The following is a 15329-nucleotide window of genomic DNA, read 5'->3' on the forward strand; positions in this document are numbered from 1 at the left end:
TCAATTTAAATGCCATAATATTTAAGATAATCTAAATGTTCTCTGTTTTACTAACTCCTTACATCATTTTCTCATTTTTAAAGATAAAGTAATGATATTTACATTTATAAATACATATGAAACTCACATACTTGTGTCTTGGAGTGAGAAAATAAGATAAGAAATAAGATTATATATAATATTTCTTTAGTAAAAATTGACCGATGATGAATGAGATGTTTTACTTACTATGATAATATCATTTTGTGCGGCATGGTGTAAGAGAAATTGTAATGAAATTTAGCTATCTTAATTATGTGATTTTGTATATTGAAATCATTTGTCTTGACTCTTGACTGATTTTGTGTTGGAAATGGTAGAAAAATTCTGGGTAAAACTAGAATTTTTTCTCAAGTTTGGTCTATTTTTTAAGTGGGCCCCGTGCATCGATTTACACGGTTCAAAGTGGTAACGCGTTCTATGTTGCGTTGTGTTTCACGTGGTATATTTGGTTGCTCAAAACCATTACCAAGTGAATGGGAAATTGAAACCAAAGTGTGCTCCATGGAAATAGAGTTTTGGTGGAAATTCCTTAAGGTTGTAAATTGGCTTGTCCCACATTGATTTGGTGGGAAGTTTTGAAAGGGTTTATAAGGCTTGGGTTAGATACATAGGGTGTGCCCCAAGGGGTACCCAAGTGTTTTAGAGGGAGTGGTTATGGGCAAAATGGGCTAGACCCATTGGACCTAAAAATCACCACGCGCGCCGCCGTTCGTCGGGCTGGGCTGGGCTTGGGTGCGTGGTGTGGGTTGGGCTTGTTCGGCCCGATATTAATCTTTTTGGGTAAAAAACATTTGAATTTAATTTTATTTTTTATTAAAATAAAATTCAGAATTCAAATTAAATTGGTTTGGATTTGCTGTTCATTCAAACAGGGCCCTTCCCGTTTTCAAACAGAATTAAACTGGTTTGGATTTATTGTTCATCCAAACAGAGCCCTTCCCGTTTTTATCTGTTTGAATTATTAACCCAACAGATTCAAAATCTGTTTAAATTCGAAACTAACAGGTTTCATACCTGTTCAATTCAAAACCAAGAGCTACCTTTACATCTATAAATAGACTAGCCTCCCATTTGGATTAATCTCCAATTTTCGTATTCCATCCTCTACTTTAAATCTCTGCATTTGGCTGCATTTTATTTCTGAAAGAAAGAGTGTAAACACTTTGTGTGTTCGACGAACGATTAAATTGTAGTGCTGCTTTTATTCGTTAATAAGATCATTTTATCTTGGGAGATAGACGTCCTAATTCTGAAAGCACCGTAGAGAGGACGAATCTGTCTTAAGGACACAGTGTTAAACACTGGACTTGATCATAAAAGTTATTCAAATAAATTAACCAAGTAAGTTGTTTAATTTTATTCTGTTTTTATTTGTTTATTTAATCAGATTTTATTTTTGTTTTTGTAACAAAATAAAATCTGTGGTTTTATTTATTTATTTATTATTTCGAGTTTGATTTTTGTAATCAAACAAATTCTCTCATTTTCTTTATTTCTTTATATTTTGGTTGTTGTTTAGTACACAACAGAATTTAACTTAATTAAATACAGTGAAGATTGTCCAACAATCTTAAGACAAAATCTTTTTGGTATCTTCATTGTATTTAATTTTCTGTGTTTTCAAAGTAATATTCTGGTTGGAAAAACAAATAGTGATTTATGCTATTTGACAGATAGTAGTAATATACTGTCTCTTTTCTTTGACAACTAGTAGTAATATACTGGTGTCATTAACAATTGCAGAATATTATTTGGTATTACAGAAAATTATTGTGAAATTTTATTTTTCTAGTTTCAGTAACAAAGAAAATAAAATTATTTTGTTGCTATAATTTATTTTCTGGTTTTAGCAACTAGAAAATTAATTTGTGTTTTAATTTTTTCTGATTTTTGTAATCAGAGATTATGGCTACTACAACTGAAACTGCATTTGGCAGTGGTACTCCTATTGTTACACCTACATCGGTCCCTATCCAGAACCATGTTCATGTACCAATCAATCATGAAGAAAAACTGGAAAAATTTAACGGTACCGAGTTTAAGAGATGGCAGCAGAAGATGCTTGTAGACGCGCCCGCGCGGGGCCTCTGCTACAGTTCGGACTCGATTTGTGTCTCGGTTCTTAATCTGAACCAAAGAGTCCAAATCCGGCAAATCGTTTTGAGAAACAGATTTTTTTGAAAAGAAGTGCCAAACATGGACTGCTTTGCCAGATACAGAGTCGCCACCTAAATATTTTTTATGGGGGAATTTAGGAAATCCTGACTCGGTGCCGAAGGCCACATGTCCGTCATCACCAGAGTTGCCTCGGCTCGGGAGCTAGGGTACGATTGGGGAAGGTCAGCTATGAGCACCCCCTTTCGCCCGATCCGAAGATCGGCCTCTACTAACCGTGATATCCGTTTTTGAAAACGTTATGTGTTCTTATTCCAGTTATTAGCTTAGAATTACTATGTTATACGCACAGCAAACAAGTATAGACTAGATTGCCTAATTTGGAAATAAGCATTGCATATCCGTTTGTTTTTGGAAAAATGTTTTGGAATTTGCTACCCGCAAGTAGGCTGAAACACGGATTTCAACGAGTGTTTCCAACTCAGACAATCCAACCTTCACCCACAGACATTCAAACAGTTTATCACATAAGCATCTAGCCACATAGTAAGCATGCTGTCATGATAGCATTCACACGCATGAGATATGCTAAAGCATAAATGCTTACCGAGTACTCCGAGCCAAAACAATAAACTAGTTAGCCAACATGCATGGTCCTAGTTCATGTCAATTTGACTAATGCAACACATGCAGGATGCATTTAGAATAGGCTCGGCGAACCTAAACATGGCATGTGAAAATGCACAAGTAGCATGTATTCAAGTTAGATTTGAAATACTAATGCAGTTAGCATGATACGCCGAGCCCGGTGCATGCAATACTAATGAATGATACACGCATGCATAGCATAAGGTATGCTAAATTAAACATGTCCTATTACTAACCATCAAAGCAGGTAAATAAAAGGGGAAGAAAGACGTGGGGTTGGAAGAAATACACACACTCACGCACACTTATTACATAATTGCCCTCACTCGGAGGGTCCAAATAAATATTACAGTCCGAATAATAAACGCATAAATTATTACAAAATTTCTAATTAATTAACAGAATGAATGCAAAAAGAAAGGTGGCCACAGCCCCCGCCTTGGGATGCGTGAATGATGCATGCTCGAACTCGTCTCGCCCGGAAGGTCCGTACCATACCACTGCCGCCTCTGTTTACACTGCCCTGCTTCTCTGAAAATTGCCAAAGTTCTGGGACAGGTCCTCTGAATACTGTGGAACACCATCGACTGAAGGAAATGTCCACCGGCCATTGAAAATACCCATCGGCTGTTTATGAAGCTATCGCCCCAAAAAGGGTTGCTGGTCGGCACTAAACACCGCCGGTCGGCAGAAACTTCCTGCAGAAGACAGTTTTGACAACAACAGAGGACAGATAGTATATGGCATGGGATTTCAGGCACATGTGAGCATGGTCATGTTCCCCATCATGTATTGAACTTAAGGAAGCATGGCCCTCGATCCTCGAGCCATCAATTGTACATGATAGCCTAAGAGATCAAACTTGCCATTTGATGTAAAAATGCATGCAACACACAAATGAGGACCAAGACCCTATCATGTTGAAGTCAAGGGCCCCGGTGACCGAGAGTTAAGACGCGTTACATCACTTATAGTATGAACGCTCCTTAACCCTCACACTTGGTTTAACACCCCAAACCAAGTAATGCAATGCATGTTATGCAAACATGGCTCAAAGATACAACATGAGATTAAGATGCAAGGCATGCCAAATGCCATGCAACTACCATGGCAAGTATGCGATGCTAGGCATGCAAGATGCAAATGCAATGCAAACATGGACGACTTAAGCAATAGGTTCATCATGTTATAACACCTAATGAAGCAATCATGCAACAAACATGAGACAAGCATGCAATGGTGGACTTAAACCATAAAGGGACAGACCTCAATCCACCTCAAAACAGTGGCCAAAAGTGCCCAAAATAGTGGATAAACACTCATGCCAACATGCAAGCCAATGGACCTAAGGCTAAGGCGCAAAAGGGGGGGCACTTTACTTCTACTAACATGACCATTCATGGCATGAATTAGACAAGCAAAAACAGAATCCTAGCATGCAAAAATGGACTCCAAACCCACTGATATGGCAGCTTAAGTGGCTCCAATGAGATGCATACACCAAAACTCATTTCTAGGCATAAAAGGGCACATCCTCAAAGCATGAAAGAGGTCACATATGCAGACATACAAACATAATTTATGGGCTGAAATATGATCCTAAATGATGCCAAATCATGAGGATGGTCTAAGCTACGTATGCTAGAGGCCAATATATTCAAGGCTTACAAGCCAAAACACAAAAAGATGACACCAAACATGGCAAGCATGGCTGAAACAGATGGCCAACAGGCCTTAAACATGGTAAAGTAATGCCAATACCTTCATGAAATTAGGCTAATACATGCAAGAATTATGACCTAAACACAAGATACATCTCTAGGCCAAATAGAGGAATGTAAAGCAAGTATGTTAAGCATGCAAAAGGGCACAAATCCGACCAAGAACAGAGATAACATGTGACCTAGAGACACCCCAAAACCTCTGAAATAGGGCCAAAATCAATCAAGCATGTATGTCACCCTTTAAGCCAAAAGGCAAGGAAATGAGGCAATGAAGAGAGAGGGGTGTCCCTCCCCTATACAAGACTTCAAACCACCTTCCTCACCACTGAAAATCCACTGGTTTTCAGTGGTGAGAAGACTAAGACACTCAAGCAAACAAAGCCTCACAAAGAAAGTACCAAAAAGACCAAATAAGGCCTAAGAGGATGAGTTTGAACTCAAATCACAAAACACCCTTAATGAAAGTTCTTAAGCATGAAAATATAAGCTTTTTTATGTTATGCACAAAGCCTAAATCAGCAAGCAAGATAGGTAAAAAACTAGTGCAAGTTTGGAGAAACTAAAGCAAAGTGATTACCCTTGAAGAACACCTCAAGAACAGCCAACGCAGCCCTCTTCTTTTGATCAAAATCAGTCCAAAAACTCAAGAATCAACCCTCAAAGCCTCTCAATCTCGGAGCAAGGTGTAATGGTGTGTGTTTTAGTGCAAAAGTAAGGTAAAAATGCACTTTTGGGCTACCAAACACACACTAAGGGAGGAGAGAGAGGGAAATATAGAGAGAGATTATATATCTAGCAGATATATGTATATAAGCTCTGGTTTTTAGGTTTAAAACTCCCAACCTTTAACAATGAAGGAGGAGGGCTCTATATATAGCCTAAGCAAATGGTTCTTGGCTTCTCCAAGAAGCCAAGTGAAAGGGGCAAAGGGTGCAAAGGAGTCTAGGCTTCTTGGAGAAGCTAAAAAAGCTGGCCAAGCTTATCCAAGAAGCTTAGCCAAGGGTTCATCCTTCTAAAAGGAACCAAGGGGTTCAAAGGCTCATACCAGCCAAAACTGCGCGGGGAGGAGTGATGGTGCATTCCAGCTGGCACAGCTGGCATGCACCATGCCTCAAGGGTGCAAAGGAGTCACACCGGCCAGCAAAAGATGTCGCTGGCAAAATAAAGTGCCGGTCGGCAATATATTGTGCCGACCGGCCATTGATTTTAAGAAACCATGGCCGGTGGCACCCCTAAACAGCCGATGATGCTAGGGGAAGGCCGGTGGAATGTGAGGGTGGCCAATAAGCCATTCTCCTCCCTTCAAGGCAAAAACACAAGTGTTTGGTGCCAAAGCCAAACACGGAACAGTCAGGTCGAGAGATCCTGAGGCGAGGCGCGCAGCCAAGACTTCCGAGAACTCAAGACGAACACAAACATAGATAATCACCGAGTGTTCAAACGGTGACGTCCAAGTCTTGAGGACGGTCAAAAATGGGGTGTCTACAATGCTGTTCTATCTTACAACTCTTAATTTGGCCCGGTTTCTCCATGAAGAGGCTCCGGCACTTAAAGAGGGTGAAAGTGATCGGCAAGTTGTTGCCACTGTAGATGCTTGGAAACATTCAAATTTCCTGTGCAGAAACTACATCCTGAATGGCCTTGACAATATGCTGTATAATGTATACAGTCCTCTGAAAACAGCAAAAGAATTGTGGGATTCTTTGGAGAAAAAATACAAGACAGAAGATGCCGGCATGAAGAAATTTGTCGTCGGTAAATTTCTGGATTTTTTTTATGGTAGACTCCCAAACGGTAATATCTCAAGTTCAAAGTTTTCAAATAATTTTGCATGATATTCATTCAGAAGGTATGTCTCTTAGCGAGTCATTCCAAGTCGCTGCTTTAGTGGAAAAGTTACCACCGGTTTGGAAAGATTTCAAAAATTATTTAAAACATAAACGCAAAGAGATGACTATGGATGAATTGATTGTAAGATTAAGAATTGAGGAAGATAACCGAAAGGCTGAAAAGAGGAATGAGAAAAATCTCATTGAGTCCAAGGCTAATGTGGTTGAACAAGTTCATAAACCACATAACAAAAAGAGGAAGTTTACTGGAGATGGTCCTAAACAAGGCGATAGTAGCAAGAAGTTCAAAGGAAAATGCTATAACTGTGGCAAAACTGGACATCGAGCTTCTGACTGCCGTCGCCCTAAGAAGGATCATGGAAGTACAAGTAAGAAGACCACCAATCAGGCCAATGTAACAGAATTGGATTACATCTCTGATGGAGTGAATGACATCAACCTTTCTGCTGTGGTGTCTAAGGCTAACTTGGTTGGAAATCCCAAAGAGTGGTGGGTTGACAATGGAGCAACTTGTCATATATGTGCGGACAAGAAAATGTTCACTACCTACAATGAGGCTGCAAATGGTGAACAACTTTTCATGAGAAATTCTTCTACTTCTACTGTGGCTGGACAAGGAAAAGTTATCTTGAAGATGACATTAGGGAAAGAACTGACCCTCAACAACGTACTGCATGTACCTGACATCCAGAAGAATTTAGTTTCTGGGTCTTTGTTAAGTAAAAATGGTTTTAGACTTGTATTTGAGTCTGATAAATTTGTATTAACAAAGAGTGGTATGTATGTTGGTAAGGGATACATGAGTGATGGTCTCTTTAAGTTGAATGTAATGACAGTTGTACTGAAAGTTGCTATGAATAAGAATAACACATCTTTTATTTATATTCTTGAGTCAAATTTATGGCATGGTAGATTAGGACATGTGAATTTTGATGCTTTGCGTAGATTAATTGGTTTAGATCATATACCAAAGTTTGAAATTAACCCTAATCATAAATGTGAAATTTGTGTAGAAGCGAAATTAACTAAGGCTCCATTTAAATCGGTTGAAAAAAAAACCGAACCTCTAGAATTAATTCATACTGATGTATGTGATTTAAAATTTATTCAAACTAGAGGAGGCAAAAAGTATTTCATAACATTTATCGATGATTGCACAAAATATTGTTATGTTTATTTACTTAGAAGTAAAGATGATGCCTTAGAAATGTTTAAACTCTACAAAACACAAGTTGAAAATCAACTTGGTAAAACCATTAAAATGGTTAGAAGTGATAGGGGTAGTGAATATGATGCACCATTAAATGAATTTTGTGCACAACATGGCATTATTCACCAAACTACAGCCCCTTATTCTCCACAGCAAAACGGAATTGCTGAAAGGAAGAATAGAACCCTAAAAGAAGTGATGAATGCCATGTTACTAAGTTCAGGTTTACCACAGAATTTGTGGGGGGAAGCAATACTGTGTGCTAATTATGTTCTTAATAGAATACCCCACAAGAAAACCAAAAGCATTCCTTATGAATTGTGGAAAGGTCGACCACCTTCCTACAAATACTTAAAAGTGTGGGGGTGTTTGGCAAAAGCTGAAGTACCTGTTCCTAAAAAGACTAAGATTGGACCAAAAATAGTAGATTGTGTGTTTATTGGTTATGCTCAGAATAGTAGTGCATATCGGTTTTTGACTTATAAATCAGAAATACTTGATATAAATGTGAACACTATTATAGAGTCAAGGAATGCTGTATTTTTTGAACATGTCTTTCCTTATAAGAAAGGTCAGGAATTAAGTTCACAGAAAAGAACTTATGATTGTACACAAAGTTAAGAGACCAATGACAATCAAACACAAGAGACTAGTAATGGTCTCGACCAACAGGATTTAATTGATGATGAACCAAGACGAAGTAAGAGAGCGAGAACATCAAAATCCTTTGGTCCAGATTTTCTGACATACTTGTTAGAAAATGAACCTCAAAGCTTTAAGGCAGCAATGACAGGTCCTGAAGCACCTTTGTGGAAAGAGGCTGTTAATAATGAAATTGAGTCCATTATGCAAAATCATACTTGGGAATTGGTGGATCTTCCACCAGGTTCTAAACCTCTTGGATATAAATGGATATTCAAGAGAAAAATGAAAGCAGATGGTTCAATTGACAAGTATAAAGCAAGACTTGTTGTTAAAGGTTACAGACAAAAAGAAGGTCTAGACTATTTTGACACATATTCCCCTGTGACAAGAATAACATCCATTCGCATGCTTATTTCTATAGCAGCGTTGTTTAACTTAGAAATACATCAAATGGATGTTAAGACAACTTTCTTAAACGGTGATCTAAATGAAGAGATCTATATGGAGCAACCCGAAGGGTTTGTAATATCAGGACAAGAAAAGAAAGTTTGTCGACTTGTAAAATCTCTTTATGGATTAAAACAAGCACCTAAGCAATGGCATGAAAAATTTGATCATGCAATGCTGACTAATGGGTTTAAGATAAACGAATGTGACAAATGCGTCTATGTTAAAAACATTGACCAAGGATATGTCATAGTTTGTCTTTATGTGGATGACATGTTGATCATTGGAAGCAGTCAAAACATGATCAAATCAACTAAGCAAATGCTTAACAAAAGATTTAATAGGAAAGATATAGGGGTCGCAGATGTTATATTAGGAATGAAAATTACTAAAACATCTGACGGATATGCATTATCTCAATCTCATTATATTTTGAGAAAATTCTTGATAAATTTTATCAAGGATGATTTGAATTTAGCTAGAACACCTGTAGATATCAGTCTTTATTTATCGAAAAATAAAGGTGATGCAGTGTCTCAGTTAAAATACTCTCAATTCATTGGAAGCCTAATGTACCTAATGAATTGTACTCGTCCTGATATAGCTTATGCTATCAGTAAATTGAGTAGGTACACTAGTAATCCTGTAGAAGACCATTGGAAAGCGATCATTCGGATTCTTAGATATCTAAGATTTACTTGTGATCATGGTTTGAACTTTACTCGATATCCAGCAGTACTCGAAGGTTATTGTGATGCCAATTGGATATCGGATACTAAAGATTCAAAATCCACTAGTGGATATGTCTTTACTCTAGGAGGTGCTGCTGTTTCTTGGAAGTCCACGAAACAAACTTGCATCGCACGATCCACAATGGAATCCGAGTTCATTGCGTTAGACAAAGCAGGTGAAGAAGCAGAATGGCTTCGTCACTTTTTAAAAGACATTCCAATGTGGCCAAAACCTGTGCCAGCTATTTGCATTCATTGTGATAGTCAATCTGCAATAGGCAGGGCACAGAATCACATGTATAACGGTAAGTCACGACATATTCGTTGTCGACATAATACCGTAAGGCAATTGTTGTCAAACGGAATAATCTCAATAGATTATATAAAATCTAAAGAGAATATTGCGGATCCGTTAACAAAAGGTTTGACAAAAGAGCTAGTGTATAGTTCATCAAAGGGGATGAGATTAAAGCCTATTACATAAGAGTTGTCATAATGGTAACCCTACTTATATGACTGGAGATCCCAAGAACTAAGTTCAAAGGGACAACTAAATTATGTATGGCTCTCCAGAAATCACCAACGGATTAAAATTCCTACCCATTCCTATGGTGAGAGTGATATCTGCAACATATGTTGTCTGTAGGGGTATAAGGATAAGCTTTGCTTTTAATGATTACTTATATCTTGATTAAGGCATAAAATCAAGACGAGTATAAGGAGATACTCACAATAAGAATCACCTATATGAGTGTTGAACTGGGGCCGGTTCTATGAGAATGAAAAGGCTAAATTCTCTGGAAACATTTATGAAAACCAGGCGCGTTCAAGGCCAAAATGAACACAACAGTGAGAACCACGATGTGTTAGAAGATATTTTGTGTGAAATCTATTGTCTTGGCTTACACAAATGGCTGAACAATTCAAGGCATTGCGTCCATTGGTTAGCCAGTAAGTCCGATAGGTTATCACTAGGGAAGGTTCAAGGCCGAAAACTACCTATCCTGATGCAAGATATTTTCGACTTATACTCTTTCGTTAAAGTCTGCATATTGTTGCATTTCCGTTGTCATCAAATTACATTCATGTGGGGGATTGTTGGAAATGGTAGAAAAATTCTAGGTAAAACCAGAATTTTTTCTCAAGTTTGGTCTATTTTTTAGATGGGCCCCGTGCATCGATTTACACGGGTCAAAGTAGTAATGCGTCTATGCCGCATTGTGATTCACGTGGTATATTTGGTTGCTCAAAACCATTGCCGAGTGAATGGGAAATTGAAGCCAAAGTGTGTTCCATGGAAATGGAGTTTTGGTGTAAATTCCTTAAGGTTGTAAATTGGCTTGTCCCACATTGATTTGGTGGGAAGTTTTGAAAGGGTTTATAAGGCTTAGGTTAGATACTTGGGGTGTGCCCCAAGGGGTACCCAAGTGTTTTAGAGGGAGAGGTTATTGGCAAAATGGGCTAGACCCATTGGACCCAAAAATCACCACACGCGCGCGCGTGCCACCGCCGCCGTCCGTCCGGTCGGGCTGGGCTGGGCCTGGGCGCGGGTGCGTGGTGTGTGGTTGGGTTGGGTTTGTTCGGCCCGATATTAATCTTTTTGAGTAAAAAATATTTGAATTTAATTTTATTTTTTATTAAAATAAAATCCAAAACTCAAATTAAACTGATTTGGATTTACTGTTCATCCAAACAGGGCCCTTCCTGTTTTCAAACAGAATTAAACTGGTTTGGATTTATTGTTCATCCAAACAGAGCCCTTTCCGTTTTTATCTGTTTGAATTATTAACCCAACAGATTCAAAATCTGTTTAAATTCGAAACTAACAGGTTTCATACCTGTTCAATTCAAAACCAAGAGCCACCTTTACATCTATAAATAGACTAGCTTCCTATTTGGATTAATCTCCAATTTTCGTACTCCATCCTCTGCTTTAAATCTCTGCATTTTGCTGCATTTTATTTCTGAAAGAAAGAGTGTAAACACTTTGTGTGTTCGACGAATGATTAAATTGTAGTGCTGCTTTTATTCGTTGATAAGATCATTTTATCCTGGGAGATAGACGTCTTAATTCTGAAAGCACCGTAGAGAGGACGAATCTGTCTTAAGGACACAGTGTTAAACACTGGACTTGATCAGAAACGTTATTCAAATAAATTAACCAAGTAAGTTGTTTAATTTTATTCTGTTGTTATTTGTTTATTTAATCAGATTTTATTTTTGTTTTTGTAACAAAATAAAATCTGTGGTTTTATTTATTTATTTATTATTTCGGGTTTGATTTTTGTAATCAAACAAATTCTCTCATTTTCTTTATTTCTTTATATTCTGGTTGTTGTTTAGTACACAACAGAATTTAACTTAATTAAATACAGTGAAAATTGTCCAACATTTTGTACATTGGAAGAAATTTTGTAATAAAATTTAGTTTTGAATCAATCTTAAATGATTTTTGAGAACTTTAATATATGATCAAGTTAAATAGTGAAATTAAACTTTTTTCATTCATCTTATGTTAAGATGGCATATTTTTGCATTTTTCAAGAAGAAACTTAGACTATATTCTTAAAATCATATGAAAATTTTAATTTTTTTGTATTTGTTCATATTTTTTCACGTAATTAATTTTTTCATATTTTGATTTTTTTCTGATTATATATTATATGTAAATTTTATATGATTTTGCGAAGTCTTCTATGATTGTATATATATGCATCTATTCAAGTTTGGAGTCTTTTCTTTTTTCTTTTTTTTCTTTTTTTCAACATGAAAAGACAGAAAAAATAGTTGATTTTGATGATGTGGCAAATTGGTCAATCTACCAAACTGCTAAACCTTGTGTCAACTTTGGCACAAGGTATAACATTGTCAAAATTTAACAGTTGCATTGGAGCTGCTCTTAGTTCACCCCAACCCAAAAAACCAAAAAAAACAAAAAACACAAAGGAGTACGTGATAGTTAAACCAACTACCATGTCCATGTACATATTATCACAAGACAGACAAACGCAGCCATATTTCTATGGGCTATAAGTGTCCGTGGGCCGGGTATTATTAAACTAGTACCATGTCCATTATTAAACCCGTAGCCCAGACCAAGATTTTGGCAATCCAAAACATGTCTTCTCAGTCCATCTTTTAAATAATATTTTCAAGTTAATAGTAAAATTTATAAATATTAATAATTAAATTTATGAAGTTTTTCATTAATCTGTAAATATTTTTAAATTTCCCACTGAAGTAAAAGAATTCTTCAAAATATGCCCCTTGAAGAGAGAGAGTCTCTCTGACTTATTTGAGCTCTAGATCTGAACTTTTAACCAATAAACAGCGCGTTTTTTTTTTTATTTATTTTTATTTATTTTATTTTAAATGTAACCATTAAACATGTGATATGAAACTACATGTTAGTTAAAAAAGAAAAAAAATGCAGAAACCATGTGGGAAGTGAATGATATTGTCAGAAATCTAACAGTGGACTACTTAACAATTCCACGATACATCTGCTACAACGAAAGTCAACTTTACACCATCATTAATTAATGCACAATCTCATCCTCTCTAATTTTATTTATTTATTTATTTAGTTTTTGATTTTTTTAAAACTTAATTCGATCAATTTAGTTAAAGAAAATGGTACGTCTTTATATCAAGTGAAAAACTTCAAATATGGATTTAATTAGTTTTCGGATAATTAGGATAATTTAGTCTAACATGATCTGAACCACTCAAAATTTCTCAATAGTATATTGTATTGGTTTGATCAGATATTTCATGATAGATTGAAGCACAACTAATTTCACTTGAATGTTTTATATTTCACTCATTTCATAGTGAATTTATGACCGGTAAGAAAATGATTCTTACCGGTCAAAAAGACATTCAAGGGACATTCGGGAGAAAAAATTGCATGGATGTAGTATTGCTGTAATAAAAAAATGCAAAATCAATATTTTTTGAGGCATTCGTGAAATGCTTTTTTTTTTTTTTCTAAAGAATAAATTACGTTGATCTCTTTTAAAATTTAAAAAAAATACACTAAAGTTCAGAAGTTTGACATAATTTATTATCCCTTATAGTAAGATTAAACTAATTTCAACTAATACATATGGTGTTTGAAAAGAGATGACAATTATTATTATTATTATTATTTTAATCTATATTATTAAATAATTATTGATTGAAGAAATTAAATGTTATGTCAATTAAAATATTAAGAATACTCAATATAATTATATTAAAATTGTGGAGCATAATATGTTTTTATTTTTTTAATTTTATTACTTTTTTTAAAAAAAATTGAAAGAGATTAGTATGATTTATTTGTTATTATTTTTAGGGTAGTGATTCATCCCCCGAAAATGGGGGAGCCCGAATCCCCCTAATTTCCATTTCAGGTAAAAAAAAAAAAAAAAAAAAAAAGAAAAAAGATAGAAAAAAAGAAAACAGTTTCCAAAATTGAAAATTAGGGGATTAGGGGGCAACTTTTTAGGGCTACAAATCATTTCCCTTATTTTTATTAGTAGTCTTACCCAAACTAGCAAGCATGCACATGCATTATCAACAATTAATGGTGTTTGAACTTTGATTGAAAGGATGGATCGTAGCTTTTGATGCACTTTGATAGTCAATGCACTCAAACTCAATAACTAATTAAAAATTATAACTTGGCATCCAATGTGCATAAAAATCAACTTATTGCTTCATATCCATCTGTTTTATATCATTTAAAAAAAAAAATTATTTATCATTACATTTATTTTTAATATGTATTTATTAATACATAGCATGTATATGCGTGACATCATATTTACCAAATGCCAAACTTTATTATACTACATAAGAAATCAAGACTATCGATAAATATTATGATGGTATATAACACTTTAATTACGTAATTGTTATAGTAAATTGCACCAACTTGCTATGAGATTTACAAAAAAATACATTGAGCCCCACAACATTAGCGTAATTACATTGACTTGTGTTAAAATTTTAATTCACATAACACTTAATCTATTTTTATTAGTAATTTGTTAGTCATATGAATGAAAAATAGTATTATTATCGCTTTTATATTAAAATATATATTTTACCTAATTTATCACTGTGTCCACACACTATTTGCACTAATTTTAGTTTTTTTTACCATTATCAAAAAGGAGGCTGTAATTATGTCAAATTTATAAAGTTTAGGCCATGTTTGGGAACAGGTTGTTTTAGAAACTTTTTGACTTTTTGACTAAAATATGAGGTAAAAAAAACTAGTATGTTTGGGGTGACTTTTTGACTTTTTACGAAAAAATGTGCAAAAAATAGAGAGAAAAGAGAATTTTTGATTTTTTAGTATAAGTTATAGGCTTTTTAACTTTTTTAGTAACTTTTTGACTCTTTTACTAAAATGTTAACTTGCCCAGAAAAACACAAAACCCAGAAATAGATCTGCGGTCAGAGGGATCACCAGCCCAGTCGGCATCAGAGAAGATATGCAGATCAAAAGAACCAGGACTGAAATTAAGACCAAAGTGCAGAGTACCCTTAAGATATCTAAGGATCCGTTTGACTGCTGCAAAATCAGTGACAGAAGGCAAATGCATATGTTGACAAGCCATGTTAACAGCAACAGAAAGATCAGGACGAGTAAGAGTGAGGTATTGAAGAGCTCCCACAATGCTGCGATAGAGAGAAGGATTATGAAAGGGCAAGGAATCATCAGCAGAAGAAGAGGAGGAAGGTTTGAGAGACAAAGGAGATGAGTAAGGCTTACAATCAGCAAGACCAGCTTTGAGTAAAATATCAGCAGCATATTTTTGTTGGGATAAAAACAAACCAGTAGGTGTGTGATGGACAGCAATACCTAGAAAGTAACTAACCAGACCAAGATCCTTAAGAGCAAAAACAGAATGCATATGAGAAA

The sequence above is a fragment of the Camellia sinensis genome, chromosome 8, assembly GCF_055761805.1.
Source record: "Camellia sinensis isolate YWXY chromosome 8, ASM5576180v1, whole genome shotgun sequence".
Taxonomy (NCBI): domain Eukaryota; kingdom Viridiplantae; phylum Streptophyta; class Magnoliopsida; order Ericales; family Theaceae; genus Camellia; species Camellia sinensis.